Genomic DNA, 26,193 nt, shown 5'->3' on the forward strand with positions numbered 1-26,193 from the left:
GTTTTGATATTATCTTACATAAGAAAAGTTAATATGGAAAGACAATCTATTACTTTTATTATTATTTTATTATGGAGAACTTGGGCCTCTGAATCTCTAACTAGAGAAGGAAGAGACCTTTCAAATTCAGATGTAAAACAAAAGCTGGTGACTTTCTGAAATAGAAAGGGAGAGAGAAAGGGGTAAAAACTTGAATGCTTTTGTCCTTATGTCTAAACTGGTAACATAAATAATGTTTTCTTCTAAAATATTTTTTAAGTGTTAATGCTCTCACAAAATTTTAAATTTTAAACCACTTTGATATCAAGTAACAGACTAAGATACTAAGACACTTGAGTGAAATTCACTAATCTGTTTTTGCCAAAGAGGAGACCAGCTCTTTCCGTATGGACCACAGGGCTCCAACTCTCTAGTATCCCCTGGCTATTTTTTCACTTGGACTCCAATAATTACCCCTCTACTGATTTAGTACAGCTTTCTTAACTCCTTGTAAATCTCAATGTCTTTGCCCTCTTTGCTTCCTCTTTTTATTCTGGTTAGAGATTGTGTGTTTTGCAATTAGACTACGTTTATTTGGTATCGCCAGGAAGTGAGTTCTTACTAATAAGAAAATTTCAGAAACACTATAATTTTTTAAAAATATACTACTGACAAAAATCTTTGCAAACTATATCATTCATTTTCATGCATTAGTTAACAATGAATTGACCAAATGTGAATTTTGCTTAAAAAGCAGTCTGGTGGAAATACAGATGATATCCTAGAAACTGAGGTTTATAGGATTAATTGACTTTTTAAGTATTTATTTCAACAAAGATTTATTGAGAAATCATTATATTTTATACACTCTCCTGTGTCAGTATTGTATTCTTCCTGATTGCCATGATATTGAAATTACACAAAATCTAATATGTAAGAGTCAAGGGTTATACAGTTTTCCTATTTTACTTTTTTTAATTTTCAGAAAACAAGAGACAAAAATCACAAAATGCAGTCAAAATGCACTAAAATTTGACATATTTATATATGTATTCAAGCAAGTTTTTTTTTTTTTTTTTGGTTCCAGCAACTTTCACCTTTCTGTGAGATCAAACAGAAATGCAAAACAGAAGAAAGCAGAAAATGTAACAGTCTGATAAAATAATTGTAGCAAAGACCTAGAATATCACTCTAATGAGATGAAAGGACCAATACCCTGCTTTTATAAGAATAGACAACAGTTGATTGAATTTAAACACAGATGAGACTATGCTTATACTTCACATCCTTCAGTTCTAGGAGGAAGCAAACAGCAGCGGTTACAGATTATGATAATAAGACTAGTGATTAGTATGACTGCCAGGGAGGCTGAGCAGCACAAAAGCCCACTGATAGACTGCAGCAAGAATTAACTGAAGTACAACTATCAGTTCCACTGATAAAGGCTCTATTTTAACGTGAACTTTGAGAAATTACAAAGAGCAACTGAAAAATCTTCAAAAGTTATTATAAAGTCCAATTAAAGAAAAATTGGTTGTTGATCACGGAAATGGCAAGGGCACTGCATATACCAAAGGCTTAGTGAAAAGAGCAGTGTGTGGAACAGAAAGTAACTATATGATTAGGGGAACAGTATGGTTAAAAGATGTGGCTAAGAGAGTTCAACAAAAGTCAAATCAAAAGGGCCTCTAAGCAATCTTACAGGTGGGTAATGAGAGCCACTAATGGCCCAAGTAAAGGAATGACATGATCACATTTGTGATTGAAGAGATGATGGGCGGTAGTGTGAGAGCGAAAGGGAGAGGGTGAACCTAGAGGCAGGAGACATTTTGAGAGAAAACAACTCAGGCAATAGGGGCTGGTGGGTTGCATGAAAATGGGGAGAAGAGGACAGGTTGCAGAGACACTTGGGAGGCCAAAGCGTTACAACTTGATGGCTGATTGGGTGTTGTATTTAGATGATATGTCATAAACAATGCCTTAGTGTTTTCCTTGGGTAACCAGGTAAATGGTGAGACCATTCCCAGAGATGGGACAGCAAAAGAGCAGGTTTGGGGAAGAAAAAGATAATGAATAATTTGAGACAATTAATTGGGGAACATCCACGTGAAAATGCCCAGGAACTATACACAAGTGTTTGAAGCTCACTGGGGAAGAGATTTAGGCTGATGGTAAATATGCAAAAGCTATAGAATTGAAAACACTTTAGTGCAGGCTACATTCCATTATACATATTTGTTTTTCTTTCTAATTTAACTGCTCTTAAGAAACTGCACAGAAAGCACTTACAATTCCATCTTCTGTCCCTGAAATTCAGTTGGGTCTGCATTAACTTGAAATATTGATCAGCATATTTGATTTGCAATATCTACTTCCTATTTGGAACTTTAAAAAGCAGATAGGAATGTAAAAAATGTGTGGAACTTGTGGAAATTGACATCTAAGGCTTAAATTTCACTGTAATTTAATAGTGTTTTAACTGGGAATCAGTCTGTATGGTGTTTATAGTTTGCATGTCATGGAAGAGTTATTTTTAGGGACTTAAAACTTCTCAAAATTGTCTTCTTTCATTGAGAAATAGATTGCTGGTGGCTACATCCTGTATAACTGAGGTCACAAAGAAATAATTTGATGAAATTAATAAAGAAACTTGATGTTCTCTAGGCAATTGTATGCTGCCAATGTGCTAAATCTTTGTCTGTTAACTTATTATTGTTTTATGAATCTTTTGCAAGACTATATCCAAATTGAATGTTTTGCCAATATCAATCTCCCACTGGTTGTTCTAACAAAGAATTCTCTTTCAGGGACAGGTCTTTTTCCTTGGGGAAGTAAATAGAGCCAGTGATTTACTGATAAATCCACCCAGTATATACATTATTTCTGTCCCATATATCAATGTCACTGGCAACAGCTTGCTTTACTAAGTGATTCTGCAGTATCTTCTCAAAGACTATTTTGTTTAGTAATCCGATCAAAGGGCCAACATGAATACTTTTTAGCATTGTATGAATTGTTTTTATCTTTAATAGCACAATTGGTTCTGAGACACCTATACGAAATGATTTCCACTGCTGAAATTTTAAGTAGACCATATTGGTCTAATTCTTTAAAAAATGTTAGTTTGTGTATCACCCATGTGTAATTGAGCATGGATTATTTGCTACACACTATATTTAAAACTGAAATGTTATTCTTGTTTCCAATTAGGAGAATTTTCCCATTTGCAGCTCTTCCTAAGCTGCCCAGTTTTCAATTTCAGGTTTATTATCTAAACATTTTGGGAGACTAGACAGCCTCCTTGTTTCATGCTATTAAATGGCATTAAACATTCTCTCCAAACCTTGAAAATGGATTGTGAAACTAATGAGTGATAGCTTTGTGAAAATTTACATGGGGGTGAACAGAAAACCATAAAGGAAAAGGGCTTCTTTGATGATGACTGACAGATAGTGACAGAGCTTTCCATCTTGGTTTTAAAAAGGAGGTTTTACTGAGTGGGTAGTTCAGTTTAACATCTTTGTAAGTTGATCCTGGAAAGGACTTTAGGAAGACAATCAGAAGGACACAGATTTTTTTTTTTTTTTTTGAAATGAAACATTAAGACAAAGAAAAGTTTTTAAAAATGGTACTTAAAAAACATGCTATTGATTTTCTTCTTGTGTTTGGGATGCAGGCATTTTAGCATGTTCCATTTCAAACTGGCTCTGTGGAAGTGTGTTGTGCTATGTACATAATCTTCAGTAAGAGATTCTACTTGCAGCATATTTTTCTTCAAAGGCTTTGCATTTCTGCATAAAAAGCTTATTAATTATTTGTAGCTGCTTGTCATCGTGTTCTGATAATAGAAGTCTGGTCAAGGATAATAATTACCACTTCACCTTTTTGGATCATATATATCCACTATTCCTAGTGCAATATTACCCAAAGCATCTCTTCTCTCCCTGTACACAGGACCAAAAGTGCAGGCACATCATTTATTGATAAGACAAAAAGAATGTAATGAAATTATCAATGTTCTTGAATTAATTATGAACATGATTAAGAAAGCTAAAATCTCAGGAGCCAGGATCTCATTACCCATTCAGTCTTAGGGATTGCTTTCATTCAGCGAGGCAAAAAGGCTTTGAGCAGCCCCACAATTGCCTTTCTCTCATTTATTTGTGCTAGAATTAAGGTTTATTTGTTTTCTGTTTTCTTCTTCTTCTTCTTCAGATTGTTTCTCTGTCTTTATCCATTAACAAACTGTTTCCTCCTGTATCTCAGAAGGATGCACCTTCTAGGGCCTACATCTCTGTCTGCAGTCTGAATACCTTCTTTTGAGTGCATTTCTCTCAACTCATTTTGCTGGAGCTCCTAAATATCTCTCAAGGTAAGTCTGAGAATGTAGCCAAAAAGTTCTTTCAGATTTATGTCTGCAGCTATACAGCAGTTCTGTCTGAATCCCATTCAGCTAGGAGTCTTAATGACATCATTATTACGCTGTCTGGACTGGGCTAGATTTTGCTTGGAGCCTTCACTGTAATTTTACTTATCTTTCTGTGTGAACGTACAAACAATACATGTTTAGGGTGGGGGAAATGATTCAAAACTAAGAGGGAAATACGTTTTTCTTCAAATCAGGTTTCCAAGAGTAGTATAAATGATAAGCAAAAAGTAAATCCATTTTCAATTTATGTTTGGTGTACAGATATTCTGATATCTCTAGAATGCTTACCCTTTCATCCTTGAGAGTATAACTGAATTGAGAAGGACAACGGCAATGTAATACCATGTTTGGGTTTATTTCTAAAATTTCCAAAAGTTCCTTTTTAAAAGACATTCTGAATTTCTGGTAGTATAATGTCCAATGCAAAGGAATATTAAATTACTGTCTGTTAAAAAATGTCTTGGAATTGTCCTAATGGCACCTCAATGAAATGATACTTTTTGTAAAATTAATCAATGGTAGTTTGGCAGCAAACTTTTCTGAATTGGATAATAGGTCATTTATAAACAAGGTTATTGGCAAAGCAGGTAAAATCCTGTCAGTATGCATTTAACAGGCAGATACAGAGTGATTAAAAACAATCACACGGTTGGATGTTATTTTGGTTTAAACATATTAATAAGGGGCACATATTCTTCCATAAGCAAATTTAGTATTGCAAAGAGAAGAGAGAAGAACTATAGCTTCAGGCCATTGAATACAGTATATGTGATACTAAATCCATTGATTCTGCTTTTCTTTAAAATGGTGATTTGATAAGATTGCTAAAACATCCAGGAATCTGAATGCATAAAATCATTGAAAATCCAAAGCATGTTAGAGCAATAAGTGACAAAGTGATTTGATTATAGCACACAATACATAAAAATGATCCTCCCTCTAATCTTAGGAACAACCTTCACATTTCATGATTTTTTAGAAAATGTGGTTAAATAACACAAAGGGAGAAGGCTGTTTGACTTTTTCCACAAACCTACAGCCTGTGGATACAATATTTAATTATGTATTTTGCATAAATTTTTTTCATATTAACTAAATATCCAAGATATTGAAATATACTGCTGGAATATGCTATGGTTTATGAACACCGTACTTTTAAATTTGGGGGCACTTTAGAGATTTTTGTCCTTGTATATGTTCTACTGCGTTTTTGAATGCTATTAACTTAATAAGCAAATGGTTATTAGAGCTTACTAAAATCACAATTGCTAGGCATTGTTCATCTTAGTTCTTACGTTAACTAAATTAATTGAGATAGGCAATTTAATTTGACAGTGTTAAAAATGCAAGGAGGCATGGAATCTTGTTTTCAGGCATCAAAGAAAAAAAGCAGTAAAGATAATTTTCTCACTTTATGAAGCGAGAATGTCAGGGAGAAAAAAGCATGTTTCTTAAGTAGAAGCTCCCTGTACTTCATCTCATTCTGAGAAAATGGAAATATCTCTGAATTTCTTTTGATATTTCTTTCATACTTATCAAAAAGGGAAAAATGAATCATAAAATATCCTGCATTCTGTTTCTACATGAAAGGAATGAACAGAAGTCCCATGCGGCTCTCTCAAGGGGAAGCCCGTTATTGTGGTTCTCTAGGTGGTCGCCGGCACTTCAGCGATTGGACATGATCAGGCAAAACAGTTTGGAAGCTGAAAGACACAGATAGCAGAGGCTGAGGTGAAGGAGAAGGAAGTGCATCACTAGCAAAAAAGTTGGTAAAGAGTACTTTTCCTTTAGTTTCTTAGTGTCTAAGTAGTAATATATTTCCAAACAACAAAATAAAAAAAAAAAATCAATTATGAGTGCCATAGTGGGCTAGATGTGACTAATTAATAAGCTGTTAATAAACGTTTAAAAAGTGTAGTATAAGTAAAAAGTATGTAAATGCTGATCTTAGAAAATCAAAAAGCATACTCCCGTTTTACCAAGTAACTGTCAGAAGCTTTGTGGTTTGTGTTGTCGTTAATTTTTAATCTAATAAAATGTAATGATAATTCCGTGTGTCATCACTAACTTCACAGAGTTCACGGAATTTGAAAACTAATAATTGTATATCAGCGGAGAAGATTGAATATTTATTCCATTTTTTGAAGGTAACATTATGTGGAAAAAAGTAGGGATAGTATTTGAAATCATGCACAGCTGGTACCGGGTTTTTTTCTTTTTGAGTTTATCTTTGACACTTCACACTTCTGATACTGAGTGAAAAGGTGAATGTATTCAAATCTAATTGATATGGAAATAAAACTTCAACTGAGAGTCAATATAAGTAATCTTAAATATTTAATATATGAATACTGCTTCGCTCATCGTTTGAATGAGTTCTGAAATTCAGAAAGTGCTGAAACCCCCTATGCACGTGAGTTATACACATTCACAAAGACTTTGTAGCTTGCTTTTAAAGAAGCAAGCTACAGGAGAAAAAGCATTAGCAGATGTTAGGAGATTTCATTTCTGTCAATTTCTACTTGTGACCTTGGATAAGTTATTGAACCTTTTCAAAGCCTCTATTTTCTCTCAGCAAATCTAGTGGAGCAAATTGATAATATTTAAGACTCCTTCACAGACTAAAATCTATTATTTTGCATCTATATTTGTATTTGTGTATGTATTCATTTGACTGTATAAGTAAGCCTAAAATCGGCCTTTAGCATTTATTTATCCAAGTCTTAAGATATTAGAGAACATTTTTCCTTTAGAACATGAAACTCTAATATTGTATGCCTGTATGTCGCTGGGACTTTAACATCTGAAGTCTCTGCTAACTTAATTCCTGAAATGCAGGGCTTAATTTGCTCTTAAACATTCCTCCATTCGCATTTATGCTGATCTGTACCTCTAAACAGTAGGACTTTGCTTCCCAGCAAATATGTCTTTAACGAAATTCCCCTAGTGTAGAAAGAGCGAGTTGTTTCATCTTCACATTCCTCACAGCAAGTTGTTGGGTCTTTGCAAATTGCTAATAGGCTCATTAAGCCCCTGCTATGTACATCTACTGAGTGAACACGGAATTGATAATTGTTACTAAAACTGAATTTCAGTTGTTGGTCAGTAGCCTTAATTCTGCAATCTTTCAGAGCAGCAAGTTTTTAAAAAGACACTTAGTATAGAAGATGAGAAGCAGTGTTTTGCAGTTTCTTCCTCGTAAGTTTCAGGACTGGCAGTTTCCAGAGAGAGTTTGAGGGTGCTCTGTGGTGGGGCTTAGATCTGCTCCGAATGGGTTAAGGAGAACTACCTGCTTGAGATTGATTTAAATCAGTAATGGATCATCTCATAAAGCTGCTGTTACTAGATATTAGCCTGCTATCTCCGTCCTCTGATAGCACAGATAAGAAGTGCTTACCGCAGAGAAGGTTCCTAGAGGACAGATATTGTTTCCTGTACCTCAGGGAGTAAAAAGCCATACTGCTGGATCAGTGACTTTTCCTAACAGCAAGTAAATTCAGGCCTTATCAAGTTACAGCACAAACTGCACTCATGTTTTATTATTCTCATTAGAGATTTAAGGACTAATTCCAGTTGTTAGCGCTTAGCAGTTTAATGTTTTCCATAGATAAGAATTAAGATTCTTCTGGGGGATTTTTTTATTTGCTAAAGCTTGCAAAATATAATGCGGTGATGCACTTACTGTGATGTAATGCGGTTGATTTTCTAAATGTCCTGAGTGTTTTCAAGGCATACATTTTAAAAATTTAAATCTAATGACGGAATTTTTCTGAGTTGGACATGCAGTCATTTCACTGAAACATGACTTTCTTTGGGATCCCAAATCAGCTCTCCCTCTGGAAAGAGTACCAAAGAGGCTGAACTTGACGCTTCCAAAGCTTGTCCTTATTGCTGTGTATTTTCGCAAAGTAAACTCACTTAGTTGAGACTAGTAGGGTCTGATTCAAAAGAAAACCTTGAACAAGATCTATTCTGTAAGTAAACTGGGCTTTAAATTACTTCCTTGAAGTGAAACTGACTTTCCTTTCCCAACCAGGTGGAGAAAAGCTGTGACTGTCATGTTCATTTTGTTTCTGTTTCAAAGAGGTTACAAAGTTTGAATTTACAAGTAAAAATCCAGGCTCCTGTGAGCTTGGATACTAACATTGAATCAACACTTTAATGACTTCCCAGTAATGGGAATCTGCTGTTGCCCCACGTCACTCTTCCTAATGTTCTTGAAGGGGGAAAAATCATTTATGAATACAAAAGTTTAAGTTGCAATGTGATAACATTATTACTGGAATTAAAGCTCAATGATTAATGATATTTTTGATCATGTTTATTGACATTCTTCTTTTTGTATAGACTCTATCATGAAAAACTTTATTTCCATCACCCTTGTTTCCTTGGGTTTGTCTAAAGATCTTTCATTACATGTAGTATGTGGCTGTATGGTATTTAAGAGGTGGCTGAATTTCAATAACGTAAGTCATGGATACTATAGTTGTCAAGTTTGGGGATCAGGTCACTTAAAAGAAAATGTGGTACATATAAATAAAATTTGCTGTCATTATGAGATATTCATTGGCTGACCCACTTTGATATCCATTCTTGGAAAACCATTTTCCTAAGGTAAAAACAGTTCTAGAATCAATGACAGAAGAATGGTGTACTTTGTGGCAGTTCAGGAATCCTGAGTATACTTACTAGGTAGGATTCATCATGTAGTAACAAAAATAAGAATAGCAGCGATCATTTCTTGTGTGCTGGATGTTGTGACAGATGTTTTAAATGCCTGCTTTTATATATCGATCATTTTCAAAGAAATTCTCAAAGTGTCAAATTTACCTTTTTAATTTTTTTTAAGACAGGAGGACCTATCCTGGTTAATGTTTCAGTTATTCCTGGATTCGCAGGTTTTGTGCCTGTTTATGCCCCAGATTGTTTCCCTCTTTTTGGCCAGTAATCCTCTAACTGCCAGAAAAATGTAACATGCTTGTTCCAGTTACGTTACTGGGTGCAATCCTCCCTTATACAGGAAATAAATTTATTATGAAGAACTCCCAGTAGAAGCCTTGGAAAACTTACACAGAGCTGTGCTGTGTCCAAAATGCTGTTCAGTAGGTTTTCCAAAGCACCCAGGTAACAGCTGGTGCAGGCCATGTGCCAGCTCTGACAGCCCATATGCTCTCTTTAGTGCAGTAATTATCTCAACACAAAACTCTGATAGCCTAGTCTACTGGGTCTAGTTTCCCTAGGTTAAATTGACTCAGTGGCTTTGTTAGTAAGTTCCTTTGGCACGGTGAGAACTTCATCAGGAGTTTAAGTATTGGGATAGGCTTCAAAGACCAACATGACTGCTACTTTCAAGACAGGTGGCTTATTAACCCTCAGAGATTCTAGGTGGCAGTTCGTTAGGCTATCACCCCACAGCAGCAATCTAGTTAAAGGTCTGCAGTTGTTTCTACCAGATATCCAGCTTAGGGGCGGTAGTAATGCATCTATTTTGGTCACAGGCTAAGAGTAATTTTGGTATTTCAGTTCTCAGGCAGATACTAGGACTCCTGTATTTCAGTGGTAGTGTTCATAGTGGAAGAGTTGGAGTGAGAAATTGTAAGAGAGAAGAGTCAAAAAAAAAAAAAAAAAAAAAAAAAAAAAATAGGTGAGCTGGATCAAAATGTGTATAGCTGTTCTTATTTACAGTATCACAGAGAACACTTTTTTAAAAAAAGTTCCCGTGCCTCTGAGATGTTAACAATCCATGTCTGTGTACAAAATTCACTTGTTGGAGGCTTGAAGTCTGTATTCATAATCTCTTTTTTTCCTTCTGTCCTCCCTCCCTCCCTCCCAACTTCCCTTCCCTTCTTTCTTCTTTCCTTTCTCCCCTCCTTTCCTTTTCCTCTTTTTTCCACTTTTCTTTCTCCCTTCTTTTTTCTTCTGAGAAATACAATCATTGAAAGGACCAGCTGCAATAAAACTATAGATGCAGCCCTGCAATTTTAGTACAGACAAAGCTGCTCATAAATTGAGTAGCAACAATCTTGAAAGATGTTGCTGGTATATAATTGAGCCATAGACATTTGAAACTAAACGAAGGTGATAGGATATTATCACTTTTGCTTCTTTCTGTCCCCTGTTCTCATGGAATTTAGTGGAGACCTTGAATGACGACTGTGTTTGTCCTCACATGATTTATGTCAGGCACAAGTTTAAACCTCACTTCTGATCTATTTATAAGATGATACTGGGCTTGTAATCTTAACAAGAAGGTTGAGTAGCTAGATCTTTTGGCCAACATCAGCCTTCCCTGTACTGAGATCATCTGCTAAGATTGATGGGAGCAACATAAATGGCTGCTTCTCCACCGGATCTTTTGTGGGGAATAGTTTCAGATACCCCTGAGAAGAGAGATGGTGTTCCGGCCCATTTTAATCATCACGTGGTGTGAAGTAATTAGAGTATCTTAATTATTACTGAACATAAAGATGGATTCAAGAAAGTGCTATCTCCTTTGTCAGTATAGCTTTAGTTTCTAGAGTTGAAATGGAATTCTGAAGTAGAGAGAAGTGCAACAAAACAAGTGGAATGTAAGTTCCAAGAGGAACTGGTTATGTTTTATAATTCTACGGCATCTGATTTATTTCGTCTTTCACCCCACACAGGTTAATCTGGTTCTGGCCAAACCTTGCCAGTATTTCTCACTACTGTTACTTCAGAGTAGTGCCTGGCATGTAGTCAATACCATAAATATTTGCTGGATGAATACAAAAATGGATGGATTGGGGCTTTTTTTTTTTTTTTTTTTTTAAGTGAAGATGACTTCGCTATAAATGGAAGTATATAATGTGGAGTAGGTTGTTGGGATGGAGGACAGTGTGGTCCTGAGTGTTGGACTATCCATGTAGGTGAGAAGATCTGACTCTCTTGTTGATAATTTCTGGTTTAAATGATCCCAGGGGATATCCAAAGCCCTTTACAGTGACCAAGGTCTAGGGGTAGGGAGGTGACCAGAACTGGTTTATTTCAAGTCAGACTCTAGGTTGAAATGGATTCACTAGTAATATAATCTCATTGCATTACTGTGTTTTCTATTTAATAAAGCAAATTATAACCCAAAGAGCTCCTATAGAAAACTAAATCAGCTAGTTCATAAAAACCCAAACACGGACTCTTGTTATTTAGTTTTCAACTACAGGTAGTTATACTTCTAAAGTCATTATTTATATGTTGTCAGGAGTACTCACCAAATTTATTGACTTGTACATTATTCTTTGCAAATAAGTTCTGGCTGCTCTCTGCATATTATAATTAAAACGACAGGGACTTTAATCATTTATGAAATTTTAAACTACATACTGAATATAAATGTATCATTCAATGTGATAGAATGAATTAAATTTATCACTGTCAAATAACTGTATAAAAGATGAAATAGCTCTCATCCCACATCATTAACTTATTTAAAAAAAAAAAGACCCAGATCTGCAAGCATTGTTATAGTAATTTTATGGTATTTTAAGGACACTTTGAAAACTAAGACATTTGGCATATACAAGAAAAATGCTTTTGACCAAAAAGTTGATTTCTAATTTTATCTGTAAAAGCTCTAATTTGAATTTGATGATAAACAACTTTTACTTAGACAAAATCAAATAATCAAGATTAAAACACTTCTAAATGAACATAAAACTTTTTAAAATCATCATGATATAAATATGTGTACAGATAAAATACAGTTTTCTCAATCCAAATCATGAAGGCAAAAATGCTTTCTGTAGGTCGAAAGGGTGATTTGGGAAGAAGGGTAATTTAAATATTTATCTGGAGCAGGTAAGTAACTGACGCCTGATTATTTCTCACTCTTTTGTGCATGCCCAGACACAGTGTCAACACCTAGAGTTCCAAGGAAGTCAAAACACATTTGGGAAACAATTCTGAACATTATTTTCACTTTCTAGTTTGTTATAATCAAATTACTGTCTTCTGTTAATATCTATACTTGATAAATAACATAGAATTAAACTCAAAATAAATTTTACCAGATAATTTTACGTCAAAACTCTTCTTCAAATGTGAAAAACGTATTATTTATTGATTATATTAGGAAAATATCTGCTTTAGCCTTTTTAAAAATCCTTCCCTAAATCTTCTGAGTCTTTGAGTTTCAATTATTTCACCTATGTTTCTTGATTTTCATCTCTTCTTGGGCAAGATGTTTATTCATTCATTCACTGAATAAACTTTTATAGAGCCAGGTGGGGAGTGGGAAAGTGGGGGCTTGGTTTGGAATGACATGAAAAGCTGAGTCCCCTTAAGGACTTTAACGGGGGCTACACAGTCTTGGAAGTGTTTCTATAAACTTATGAATTCTAATTTGGGGAAAACGTATAAATTAAGCCACTTACAACCATCTTACCATATCTCAATTTGTTTCAGTTCATAGTCACACAACCTTATGCAATTTTTCCAAACAAATGTAAGGAAACAGGACATGAAAGGAAAAGTCTATTGTGGTGTTCTAGGATACACATGTATTTTCACAGAAATGAAATTAGGAAAATCTCAAGCACAGACAAAATATGTTACTGTGGAAACCCAATCCATGAGTTTTCAAAATGATCAACATTATAATCAGTGATATAATTTTATCTTGTCAAGAATTTTAGATTGCTTATTTTGGTAGTATAGATAATGGTATTAAATTCCTCCTAGTCTCTGTCTTCTTGAGTTCTTGTCACATAACATCAAAAAACAAGAAAAACAATGCAATTTAGAATCTTATATATTGTTATATTTGCTACATGATATCTGATTGTCCTGTAGTTATCTGAAAAATAAATTTTTTAAAGTAAGAATTATTTTGGGTGGAGGAGCAGAGTGAGGAAGTGTGTATAAGACTTGGGGGTGTATAGCAAAAACACATATTACCATTGATCAACATACCCTGTCCTGAAATAGCTTGTTAAAACCTATCAACCAGTGTAGCTTGGTTTTCATGTTATGAAATTAACTTTACCTCTATTTTAATTAGCAAGTTTGAATAACAACAGCACTACCAAAATGTAGAATTAAAAAGAAAACACACACACATAAAAATCTGGAAATCGGAATCAATAAATTGAAAAAATTTTAAATTTAAAAAATTTGTTATAAAAAGTATTTCTATGGTAGTAGCAATATTTTTTCCCCAACACATGGGTTTGTATCTGTGACATGTATTCCATATGCATTTTCCTTGCTTTTAAAATTGGCATCACTACTTCCTTTGTACTTTTGGTTTATACTTTTTTTCAGTGTGTGTGTTTTCACAAAGCAGTGCTTCCTCATTAGCCTGCTTTAGGAACTTATAATGGACAAGTTTTCGTACCTACGACATTGTTAAGCACCTGATGTGAAAATCATCAGTCTGTTTGAAGGCAAGAAGCCCTGCTGAAATGCTTTCCCAAGATTTCTAACAAGGCACAGCTACATGATTAGACCTGTAACTGTATATGGTGGTAGTTGGTATGAAGTAACAAAGCATGGCCCCGGATAAAAAGACACATGCAATTTAAGCAACCTTTTCTAATAGCTTTATAATAAAATCTCTTTGTATTGAGAGATTTTATTAGGTTTGAAATAAAATTTTCACAAAGTTGCCACAGAATCGGAGTTAAAGTACATTCTTTAAACCCTTTACATTCTGTTCCCGTGCTTCTTAGTATTGTTTCAGTATAGAGGTGAAACTGTATTCCTTGGTGTGCAGTTTAAAGTCAAGAGCAGCAATATTTAGCACATGCTTGGGCAACCTTGTTTGAAATCCATGCCGCCCCTCTCTGGTGTTCTGATGTGCCTTCAGGGGATGCTTGCCTGTTTGTAGTTTGTTTTCTTTTGTTTAAGGTTTCAGCTACTGCATTGACTAATGATTATATAGCAGTAAACTCTCATCCCTGCTAAATTCAGTAGTGATGCCTCAAAAGCATTTTTCCCTTGTGTGACATAAAACAATAAAAGAACTAGACAAACCCCTTTTGAGGAAGAATAATCCTTTGTTTAAAGAAAAAGAAAGAAAAGGCATTTCCTTGACGCCAGAGGGTGGAGAATTCAAATCAAAGGCTTAGCTAATTGATAAAAAATAAAACAAGTGTTAATCTGACAATTTTTTTACTCAGTTACTATTTGTGGAAAACTGTTAATATAACGTTTTATCTATCCATACCTCTTTAATGATAGCAACTACACAATATATATTTAATACATAATTACTTGATTGACTCCTGCACTTCGATATAATGTCTAAATAATAAATCTGTTTCTTCAGAATGCTGTTACCAGCATAATTTATCAGCAGAATTTTGGTCAGTTATATTTTACATTGATGATAAATAAGTATATCATTTTCCCCCTGCATTTGTTGTTTAATACAAATTAAAACAGTTTATTTTGAAATATAACACACATTACAAATTTGACTTAAAAAAAAAGCAATAGATTTACATAACGCATATGCTTAGCCTTTAGATTTACCAATGCCAAGTCCAAAGAATTCGAACATGCCATTTAATTGTTCTCCCTGCAATTTTTTTAATGAGACTTGTGGCCATGATTCCAAGTGATAAATTCTTCTTGATTTGCCTCCAGTTGTCACTGGCCAAACCTTAGGGAATGAAAGATTAGTTACGGTTGCAAAAGACTTATTATTTTAAACTGGAGAATTTTTAATGTTCTTAACCCAATTAAGCAGAAAGTGAAGAATCTATCAATATTGTTGTCAGTTTATTAGAGGAAAAAAATCACCCAAATTTTAATTTAGCTGTAGACGATGTTGAATTTCTGCCTTTAAATTAGAATAGAATAAGATTGTATTAAATTGGAGTTGGCTCTGGTGCCTAAATGTCGCATCCCTAACAGGAAAATTGCCTTGTGATTTAAACAAAGATTTCAATCGATGAGCAGGGTTTCAGCGCTCATCCAATTTTTAATAGCATTTGTCTTTTATCACCCAAGTCCTTGAATAATGTAAGCAAGCCGTACAACACTTTGCATATGCTTGGTCCTGTAATGAGACTAATATGTTTATTCATAACTTAATTTTTTTAACCCCCAATTTTAAAACTCCAAGGGAAAAAAAAAAGTTTCCTTGTTAAGTTTAAGTAATGAATCTGAGAGACCACTTTCAGGCCATAAAATAGTCCAAGTTGGCCCCAAACACAGGTGCTCCCAGTTTGAACATTGTGCCTGGCTTTTCTGCAGAGAAACTAAATGAAAGAGCAACTTCAAACACAGGTGCAAAATCCCGCATCTGTGAGGGACAGCCCGAAACCATGGCTTTCCCCTGACCGTTTTCGGCTTGTAAACCTCATCCTCCATGGAGCACCTGTGTCAGAACCAATCAGGGCTGTGTATAAATGTTATCAACACCTACACATCATTACTTATTCATCAACATCAGCACCAAATATTGATGTAAACATGGGAGGGTTTTTTTTTTTTTTTTGTTTTTGTTTTTTCCTATGGAGCTGCTCTTGTCTGGAGCTTCAGTCCTTTTACCTGATGGCTGATGGGAAGAAGTAAAATACACAGATAAGAACATTCGGAGTATTTCAGGCTCTAAGTCTGACGATCGTTTGTGTTTGTGTCACTTTTTAATCTTTGCATCTAGTTCCTTTGGTGTGAAAAAACGGAGAGCACACAAAAGGTTCGGACACGTTGACTGCCGAAAGGCCTAATTGCAGTAATTCCATACTTTGTGGCGTACTTTCGCGCAGCCACCTCCTCCCTGGTTGTCTGTTGCCTTCTCGCTGTTTGATTAGCACTCAAAGAACCTACATTTGAAGCTGTGTAAGATTTTGTTTTTCATTAGCAGTAACAAGCAGCAGAAGCAGCAGGATCTGGCTTTCTGGCAAACTCCACAGGCATTTGGGTTGGTGGCTTTGTATTTGCCTCTGGGCCTTTCCTGCACAGGGCTGAGGAGGGAGCTACCAGGCTGTTAGGAGCTTTGGAAACCATTTCTTCTTTGACAATTTAAATTTATGTGGTTTTTAATTGTCTGTAAACAAAGCCTTTTACATCTAGCACTAAATCTCCATCCGAGGTCAGCTGGCATCCAAAGGGATGGTTGCTGATTTAGTTTGTCTGCTTTTCCTTTTCCAAAAAAAAAAAAAACCCTCTCAATCAGTTTATTGTTCTCCAATAGAGATACACAAAACACACAAATCACTTGGCCCCTCCCCCCCACTTTGAATGAAAAGATAAAAATCCATCTGTTTTTTTATCTGCATGTTTCAAGGGCCAAATCTGTGTCCTTTGTAAAAAATGGCCTCAGCAATACAATGTCCTAGCAAGCAGCTAGGAAAATTGACCAATACTTGGGTCAGCAATGGTTGTAGTTGAGAAACTTTCAGTATAGTTTTGGCTCTAAATGGTCATTAGATCTAGATCATTTAGGCTGTGAATAATTAAGAGATAAAAATGTAGCACAATACGTATATACTGGTTATTTTGGTTCACAGTTAAATTACTAATTACATGAGTTTTAAAAAGAAAAATATTTAAAAATTGGGAAAAAGTAGACTCGTGCAAATGTTTGGTTTCCTATAGATTGTCACACAACTGACTACAGTCTTTCAAAAATATAATTTAAGACACATACAGATAAATATCTGGCTGTCGGTCCCTGGCTCCTGCTAGCTCCCGAAAACCTTGGACACACTTCCTGTTTGCGCATGTTGAGCTCCGGCTGCGGCTCCTCTCCTGCCTGCCTCCTACCTGCAGAGTCAGGGCTGCAGTTCTCCCATTTCTCTAAGAGCCTGCTCTCTCTGTCTCTGCCATAAGTGAGAGGAAAAAAACATTGGGCCATTACGAATGACGAGAGACATAGAGCTCTTAGGAAAAAGGGAACATAGAACCCACAGAGTTTAAATAAAAGCTGTCACTGCTGAGTGAACCGAATACTCCAACTCTGGCACAGGATCGCTTTTTAAAGCAGCCCTGGCTCAGTGAGGAATAAAGAAGAGCTTTCGAATACTTATTTCTTTGTTTCCTACAGGTCTTCTATTTCTACTTTGAAAAAGAACCAGAAAGCCAAAAATAAATACTTTGGATTTCTTTTTCTAAATCTCTGTCTATATGAGTTATCGCATATGGAAGATTGATTTTATTTTTTCCAAGCCTATCTCCAATGTACAGTGATGCTAGGTAAAACAGAACCTGCCCATGCTTTTAGAAGACAGTGGATTGGTTTCCTACTTTGCGCGTTATAAAGCCTTGGACAAATTATTTAATTTTTAGGTCCCCTTTTCTCATTCACAAAATGGGAATAATCATGTCTACCATGAGGGAATGAAATATAAATTAAGATAATTTGAAAAACAATTTTTTACATTCCCTAACACATAGTTACACCAAAGATATTTTTGGCCAAGGAACAATTTGAAAACAAAACAGTAGAAATGAAAGAAAAAGAAAAAGAAATTAAAACACTCAAGTAAATAAGAATATTCTGAGAGGGAGTCTCAAAAACAAAAAACTATGGGAAGTAAGTTAAGATTTAGAAAAAGTCAGGAACTAAAATAAAAACTGCATGTCATGCCATTGCAGGTTTAGATAAAGTGAATGAAATTTGGTGTTTTAAAAATAGTTTGTGGCCAGAGGCAGTGGCTCACACCTGTAACCCCAGCATTTTGAGAGGCCAAGGCGATTGCTTGAGGCTAGGAGTTTGAGAACAGCATGGGCAACAAAGGGAGACCTCTGTCTCTACAAAAAGTAAGAAAGTAAAAAAAAAAAAAAAAAATAGCCAGGCATGGTGGTGCATGGCATGCACCTGTAGTCCCAGCTACTCAGGAAGCTGAGGCAGGAGGATCACATGAGCCTAGGAATTTGAGTTTGCTGTGAGCTATTGCACTCCAGTCTGGGTGACAGAGTGAGACACCCTGTCTCTAAATGAATAAAGCTCATTATGGAGAACAGATGCTTGAAACGAAATAGATTGCCCTGCTGATGCAGGGATGAAGTTTGAAGCATGAAAATTGTAGTAAACAGAAGCTAAAAGGTTTAACAGCTCTGGTCACCCTGAAGACAGTGGGCTGCAGTTCCTACCAGTGTGGTTCTCACAGTGTCTTTGGGGAGGGCCTACGTCTTCTCCACAGATTCTTGCCATCTGTCAGTCATCCTTGCTGGTTCTTGAAAAGCTCCATTTTGTGAGTTTAGATCCAAATCAAGCAAGTCAGGGGCTCAGCTAACTTTGAGTTCATGGACTTTAGTTTAACTGATCTGCAGCAAATTCATTCTAGCTAGAATTTCTAGTTCATTCAGAACTTATAATGGTATATAAATGGTAGCATATAATGGTAGAAAAATTATGGGGCTACAATTCATAGCCATGAATTTTCTCCAGAGCCGACATTCTCAACTCTGAATTTTGTCTCCTTCAACCATCCTGCCTCTCTTTCTTTGACCAGATTTAATAGGCAAATTGATTTTTATCTTTTTTGTTGTCTCTCTGGGATTCTTTCTGTCTTTTGACTTTTTCTTCAGAAAATTCCAAGCAAACAAAAACAAAAGAATGGTATAACAAACCCTGTATATGCATCAATCTTAGATTATCTTTACTTTCACCTGATCATAGTTATCTTACAGATAAACCCTGAATTTATATCTCACTGCTGATCTGAGTATTTGATTGTGGCATTCTTGATATTTTTACTGTACTCCAACAACCATGGTGGTTCAGAAGGACTGATCGAAGGATTTTTCTATGATGCTTTACCTCTAAGCCGTAAATTATCAATCATATGATCCTAGGGCTTCCCATCTGTTGAAAACTGTAGTGCAATACACAGACAGATCAGCATGTTAATTGCAAAAGGCAGACTCTTAATGAATGCTTTTTAATGAATTAATTAAATGAAACAGGGTGAAGTACTTAAAAAATTGTGACATAGAATAAAGAAGACATAGGTATGCTCTTAATTTTTGTAGTGAGGATAAAAGAGTTTGCACTTTTTCTTTCGTGCACCAGGGGATTTTCTAAAGAAGTTTTCTCATCTTAGGGAAAGATAAAGTTGTCCATAACCTGTTCCTATCGAATAAGACTCCCAAGAGGAGGATTTTTCATGGCAGCATTTGTTAAAGTGTTGATAAGGAAGGGTTGGGAAGGGTTCTACTAGACTTCGATTTAGGAGGGATAAAATACTGATGGGAAATAACATGAGTGAAATTATACAGCAGGCATGAACTTGCAAAAGCACTGCCTTTGAAGTAGCCATCTCTTTCATGTTGTGTTGGTTGCTGTCTGAAGTTTGATCATTCCCTTCCCTCTCCCCTCCCCCCCCCCCCCCCCCCCCCCCCCCCCCCCCCCCCCCCCCCCCCCCCCCCCCCCCCCCCCCTCCCCCCCCCCCCCCCTCCCCCCCTCCCCCCCCCCCTCCCCCCCCCCCTCGCCTCCCCCCCCCCCCCCCCCCCCCCCGCCTCCCCCCCCCCCCTCCCCCCCCCCCCCTCGCCCCCCCCCTCGCCTCCCCCCCTCGCCTCCCCCCCTCGCCTCCCCCCCCTCCCCCCCCCCCCTCCCCCCCCCCCTCGCCTCCCCCCCCTCCCCCCCCCCCTCGCCTCCCCCCCCTCCCTCCCCCCCCCCCCTCCCCTCCCCCTCCCCCCCCCCTCCCCCCCCCCCCCCCCCCCCCCCCCCCTCCCCCCCCTCCCCCCCCCCCCCCCCCCCCCCCCCCCCCCCCCCCCCCCCCCCCCCCCTCCCCCCCCCCGCCTCCCCCCTCGCCTCCCCCTTCGCCCCCCCCTCGCCTCCCCCCTCGCCTCCCCCCTCGCCTCCCCCCTCCCGCCTCCCCCCTCGCCTCCCCCCTCGCTCCCTTTCCCTCCCGTCTCCCTCCCCCCCCCTCCCTTCCCCTCCCTCCCTTCCCCTCCCTCCCTTCCCCTCCCCCTCTCCCCTCCCCCTCCTCTCCTCTCCCCCCTTCCTTCCTGATGAGTATTTTCAGTTCTCTTCAGACCCTATACATTAACCTTGGAAATCCCACTCACTCTGATGGACTAAATTAACCAATATATGGAGATGATTCTTAAATGTCTAATTCCAGCCCTACCTTTTTCTTATCTCCAGACACATTAATTCAACTGCCTTTTGGAAATTGCCACTTAGATGTTCTCACAGTTTTCTCAAACCTAGGATGTCTGAAATAGAATTCATCATCTTCCCATTAACCACTCCTCCTGCCATTTTTCCTACCATACAAAATGACGTGCCCCAATTGCCTAAGCTATAAAACCTGGACTCCTCATTGTCTCTTCTTCTCCATTTGCCATTAATCACCGTGTCCTGTTGAATCAGCTTTCTAAATATATCTCCAATCTTTCACCTCTCTTCATCCTCACTACCGCGCATACCAGGCCTCCATCATCGCAGTATTAGAGAGTACTGTTAGTTTTCTAACGACATCTTTCTCTAGTCTTGCTTCCCTCCACTTCTTGCTCCTTCCCACCAAAGTGTCACTATAAAATGCAAATCTGCCTGTATATGGCCTTCTTAAAACTCTTCACAGAGTCCACATTAACAAAGTCTAAACTTTTCAGCTTAGCAAATCACTCTAAGGCCTTCTTCCTGTATGTTTCCTTGCACCCTGGATTTCAGACATATTAATCTGTTTGTAGCTCCCAACACACTCAGATGGTTCCTCAGCTTTGTACTTTTGCTCTTAATCTTCCTTCTAAAATGAAGCCTTTAGCTTTTCTCCTTCTTCATACCCCTATGAATGACAGCTGACTTATCCTTCAAGACTTTCCAGGTTCAGCTCAAGGGGTCCTTCCTCTGTAAAGCCTTTCCTGAACCACTCCAGTAGTTTCTACCTTGAAATTTGGTCAAGGGTAGAATTGAACATGTGCTCTACTGTATTCATTAGAACCTAAAACACATCTAACTTTTATTTTGCTGACATTTTAATATATCCATACCTATTTATGAACAGTGTTTTGTTTCTTCTACACCCAGCACCGTTTCTGGCATAGAGTATACTAAAAATATATTTTGGTTGTTTGCTTGATGGACAGATTGAATAAATGAATGTGTACTCCTGACTAATTTTCTCTTATTATGAATAGGTTCTTATATTTTGTTTCCTTTTCATTATTATGAGTCTTTCCTATGTCTTTACTGCTAGATACTGTTATGGAATTAACAATTTATATAGAATATTTATCTTGTTTTAGGTTGCTTCCTATTCTTTCTAATCACTGCCCCCACCCACCCCCCCAGATTTATTTACTTCAATTTGTTTACGTAGATAACACCTCAAAAATGTTAGAATTTAAATCTTTAAAACAATTACTACAATACTTTTTAAGGGAATTCTTACAGTTTTTGTTATTATCATCTTTAAAATATCTTTCATCTTATTTAGACACCATTACCTCTTGCTAATTACAATAAATTTGTGGAGAGAGTCAACCTCTTATCACTTCTAATTTGGTAATTTCACTTGGTTCCTTTGGGCACTGTTATTAGAAACTGATATGAGATGAGATTTGGTGGATTTGATTGCTTACTTCAAGATGGAATCTTCTTTACTCTTTATGTTGGAAATTTTATTCAGAATGTATTGAGAGCTGAAGGTTTTCTGGGCTCTTAGTAGGCAGGAGTACATCATGAATAAGCAGAGCTGCTTACCTGAAGGAGTTTATACTACTGAAGGAAGAGAAGACAGTTAGAGAGCTGTAACACTGAGATGGGATAAACGCTAGGAGAAAAAGACAACGTGCTGTGGGAGGAGAGAACAGAGACATTTCCAGTAAGGAGATCTAAGGAAAGCTTCATGGAAGAAGGGAGCTTGCAAACTGAGCTTTGAAAATTGACTAGGATTTTAACAGGTGATGATTGGGAGAGGACATTACACACTGGGAAATATGTGTGTTTGATTGAGGTAGAGAAAATATGTAAGGTATGGGGAACAGGGGTACAGAGTAGCCAGAGGGTGGGGTGGCAGTCCTACCGGACGGTGAAAACTGGAATGATGGCCATATTAAGGAAGCCCTTACATACCTCACCATCAACCGAGGCCCACTAGGGGCTTTTGAGTAGGGCAGTGAACCTTCTTTCCTTTTGTTATTATCTACCTACAGCAGCATATCATGTCCCCCATATCTTTTATGCTTTGCATTTGCAAAGAAATTGCCAGGCTATCACTTCTGTTTAAAGACCTTCTTCTCTAACCACACTAAATTATACTAATTTTTCCTTACTCAATCTTTTGACATAATGTTTTGCTATTCAAACTTCAGCCACACTTTGTTGTTGTTGTTGCTTTTGGGACACTGTTATTAGGAACTAGCTGATTTGGAGTAAAGATTGTTCTGCAATTATATTCACTGTAAGAAAGGATTCTTATCAAAACTTTCTAGCTCACTACATGTCATTTGATTTAAATATTATAATCTCTACTTAATATCTGTTGTGTCATATGAATGATGCACACCAAGAAATGTTCTCTTGGGAATGTCATCTTGCTTCTTTTATCTTACTCTTTTTAAATTAAAGATTTAGATTTCATTCACTTTTTGGGGCGTACAGTACAAGTCCTGTCAGACATACATATCGTGACTCTTTCCTCCTGGTTTATGTCTTGCTGTTTAACTTTCTAAGCTGCTTTATTCAGATATGATCTATATGCCATAACTTCATCCATTTCAATTGTCCAATTTAGTAGACTTTAGTATATTTACAGAGTTGTATAACTATCATAATATAATTTTGGAATATTTACATTTCTCTAAAAAAAGACATCTTGTGCCTAATTACAGTTATTTCCCATTTTTTTCTCCCAGTCCTTGGCAACCACTAATCTACTTAGTTTCTCTTATTCTTTGCTTTTTTGGACACTTTATGTAAGGAGTTATACAATATGTGTTCTTCTATGCGTGTGCTTCAGTTAGTAGAATGTTTTTGAGGGTTATCCAGCTTGTAATATCTGTTAGTACTTTTCTTTTTTATTGCTGATAAAATTTCATTATATGGATATAACACATTTTATTTATCTGTTTGTCAGTTGATGGACATTTAGGTCATTTCCATTTTTTTGGCTATTGTGAATAATGCTGCTATGAATACTTGTGTACAAGGTTTTGTGTGGAATTATTTTCATTTATTCTGAGCAGATTCCTAAGAGTGAAATTGGTAGGTGGTATGATAAATTTATGTTTGACCCTTTAAGAAAGTGCCAAAATGTTCTCCAAAGTAGCTGTACCATCTCAGATTCCTGCAATAAGTATTTGAAGGTTCTAGTTTCTCTGCATTCTTGTCAATACTTGTTATTGTGTGTCTTTCTGATTATAGCCATTTTAATTAGTGTGATGGTATCTTATTGCAATTTTGATTTGCGTTTCCCTAATGATTAGTGATGTGGAGAATGTTTTCATACGCTTTTGGTCTTTTGTATATTCTCTGAATAAATGCTAATTCAGATACTTTGACCATTTGTATTGACTTATGTGTCTTTTTGAGATGGAAGAGTTTTACATATGTTCTAGATATGAATCCCTTATCAGATATGTGCTTTGCAAATATTCTCCCACATTCTGTGGGTTATCTTTTCACTCTCTTGATAGTGTCTTTTGAAATACAAATTTTAAAAATTTTGACAAAAGTTAAGCTGTTCATTTTTTTTCTTTTATTGCTGTGCTTTCAGAGTTCACCCACTTTTTCTGAGGTGTGGGTCAGATTAACTTATAAAAACTCTATTTGCTACGTTTATGATTACATAACAAATGGAGGCCGCTTTCACCTTAATTGCAGGGTGAGACTGGGCCTGCTTACCCTGAAACACAGTTGATTTACTGTGGATATCCTGAAATCACAGCAGTGAATTAAAAACTACTTTCAGCTTTGGGGATTCACTGCCTTCACAAACTTCTCCTTCTTCCTCTTGCCATCCTGCTCTTATCCTTGAAGTAGTAAGCACTCTCTGTCCTGAGAGCTCCAACACACATTATCTGCTTGCCTCCTGAGGGATCTAGGCCAGATAATCATTTGTTGTTAAAACCTGTCCTGTGCTTTGTAGGATGTTTGGCAACATCTCTGGTCTCTACTACAACATGTATTAGTGTTCTCCTGGCTGTAACCACCTAAAATGTATCAGTCATTGCAAATGTTCAGAGAAGTGGGGGTGGAGGCGGAGAGAAAGCAGGAAGGGAGGAAATCACCCCCTACTGAGAACTACTGCTTTTATCATCCACAGTATATTCCAAGATAATCCATGAGCCTGGTATTGTTGGAAACAGACTATTCCAAACCTGCTCTCCTTGACTTTGTCCAGGTCTCCAGAACTCAAAGCAGCATAACTAAGTTATAAAAGAGTTTGGACTGGGAGCCAGAAGACCTGGGTTCTACTCTTTGCATCTGCATCTTACTTGCTTTCTTTGACCAAATTACTTAATCTTACTGTAATTTAACCTTCTCATTGAGAAAATGAGGTTTGGGATGTCAACTATTTCTCCTTTAAGGCAATGGTTCTCAGTCAGGGGTGATTTCCTCCCTCCCCACTTTCTCTCCCCTTCCACCCCCACTTCCCTGAACATTTGCACTATCTGATACATTTTAGGTTGTTACAGCAAAGAGAACACCAATACATGTACTGGTAGAGACCAGAGATGTTACTAAACATCCTACAAAGCACAGGACAGGTTTTAACAACAAATGATTATCTGGCCCCAGTTGTTTTAAAAGTGTTGAGCTTGAGAAATCCTATTTTAGAGTATAGTTTTTGTTACCGTTTTGTTAGAAAAATTTCCTATCTTGTTTTATCCAAGTACTTCCTTTCTTTCAAAGTTCAGCTGTACAGCGGGGCCTTCTTTGTCCTTCCTAATTCATAATAGTTATTTTTTAAATTTTCTGAATTCCTATGGCACTTATTATCCTATTAATAAGTGTAATGTAATATATATTACACTATGTAATGCAGTATAGTAATAAAAAATTATACACAATGTTTTAAACCATAAAAAGTATATATTTATAGGCTAATCAATTAAATATCATAATTTATAAGATTTTCACTTTTGTCATCAAACTAATTGTGGACATTGTGAACTTTCTTTATCTCAGCTGGTCTCTTGAGGTACATGCATCCCTGCTACTCACAGCTAACAATAACGTAGAGGCTAAAGATTTTGCCAACTTACATGTAACGATTATTTGAGGATCTTTCCCTGGCCCAGTCCACTCCATGCTCTTCACTAGAGGGCCAATCCCTCAAGGAAAGTCTCAGATGGTTCCACTTCGGAGAAAAGAAAACCTGCTCAGGCTCTTCTAGAAACAAGTCAGCCAAACAAATGAGGGAAGGGCCTGGGTAGGGATTTTGTGCAGGACGGCTCATTGTCTGTGCAGGGAATCTATTTTCTAAAATAAATTTCCTCACACTTTCCCTCTGTATAGCAATCTGTTCAAGCATCTCTCTGTTTCTCCACCATATCATGTGGGTTGTGAATTATTATTTTTACAAGAATATGAGCCAGCTTAAGAAACACAATCTAAAGTCCATCATTGGAGTCATTTGTGAAAACATTAAACACCACCAGGTGCAGGGCTGACCCCTTGAGGACCGCTATTCAATATGCCCCCAAGGCTGAAATTTAACCATTGATGACTTCTCAGTAGGGCCCTCTGACCAATATTAAATCAATCAATAGTGTTCTTCCAACTCCACATACTCAGAATCCCACTTCCTGTCTTTGGATCTGACTCCACTTATTAGTTATTCTACTCAGATAGGATAGCTAAAATGTTAAGGTACCTGCAAATGACTTATAAGAATGTGAGTCTATACTCATGTATGATTTTGTGT

The 26,193-nt window shown here is 37.0% G+C and overlaps 1 protein-coding gene across 1 annotated transcript in view; it reads right to left on the bottom strand.

Annotated features, from left to right (window-relative positions):
* EDNRB (endothelin receptor type B) overlaps window positions 1-19,828 on the bottom strand; it is a 922,930-nt gene extending 903,102 nt beyond the window's left edge. Inside the window, exon 1 of the mRNA XM_050766470.1 lies at window positions 19,825-19,828. The gene's annotated coding sequence lies outside the window, so the exon portion shown is untranslated. The remainder of the gene's footprint in view (window positions 1-19,824) is intronic.
* Between the last annotated feature and the right edge of the window lie 6,365 nt (window positions 19,829-26,193).

Source organism: Macaca thibetana, chromosome 17 (assembly GCF_024542745.1).
Source record: "Macaca thibetana thibetana isolate TM-01 chromosome 17, ASM2454274v1, whole genome shotgun sequence".
Classification (NCBI taxonomy): Eukaryota; Metazoa; Chordata; class Mammalia; order Primates; family Cercopithecidae; genus Macaca; species Macaca thibetana.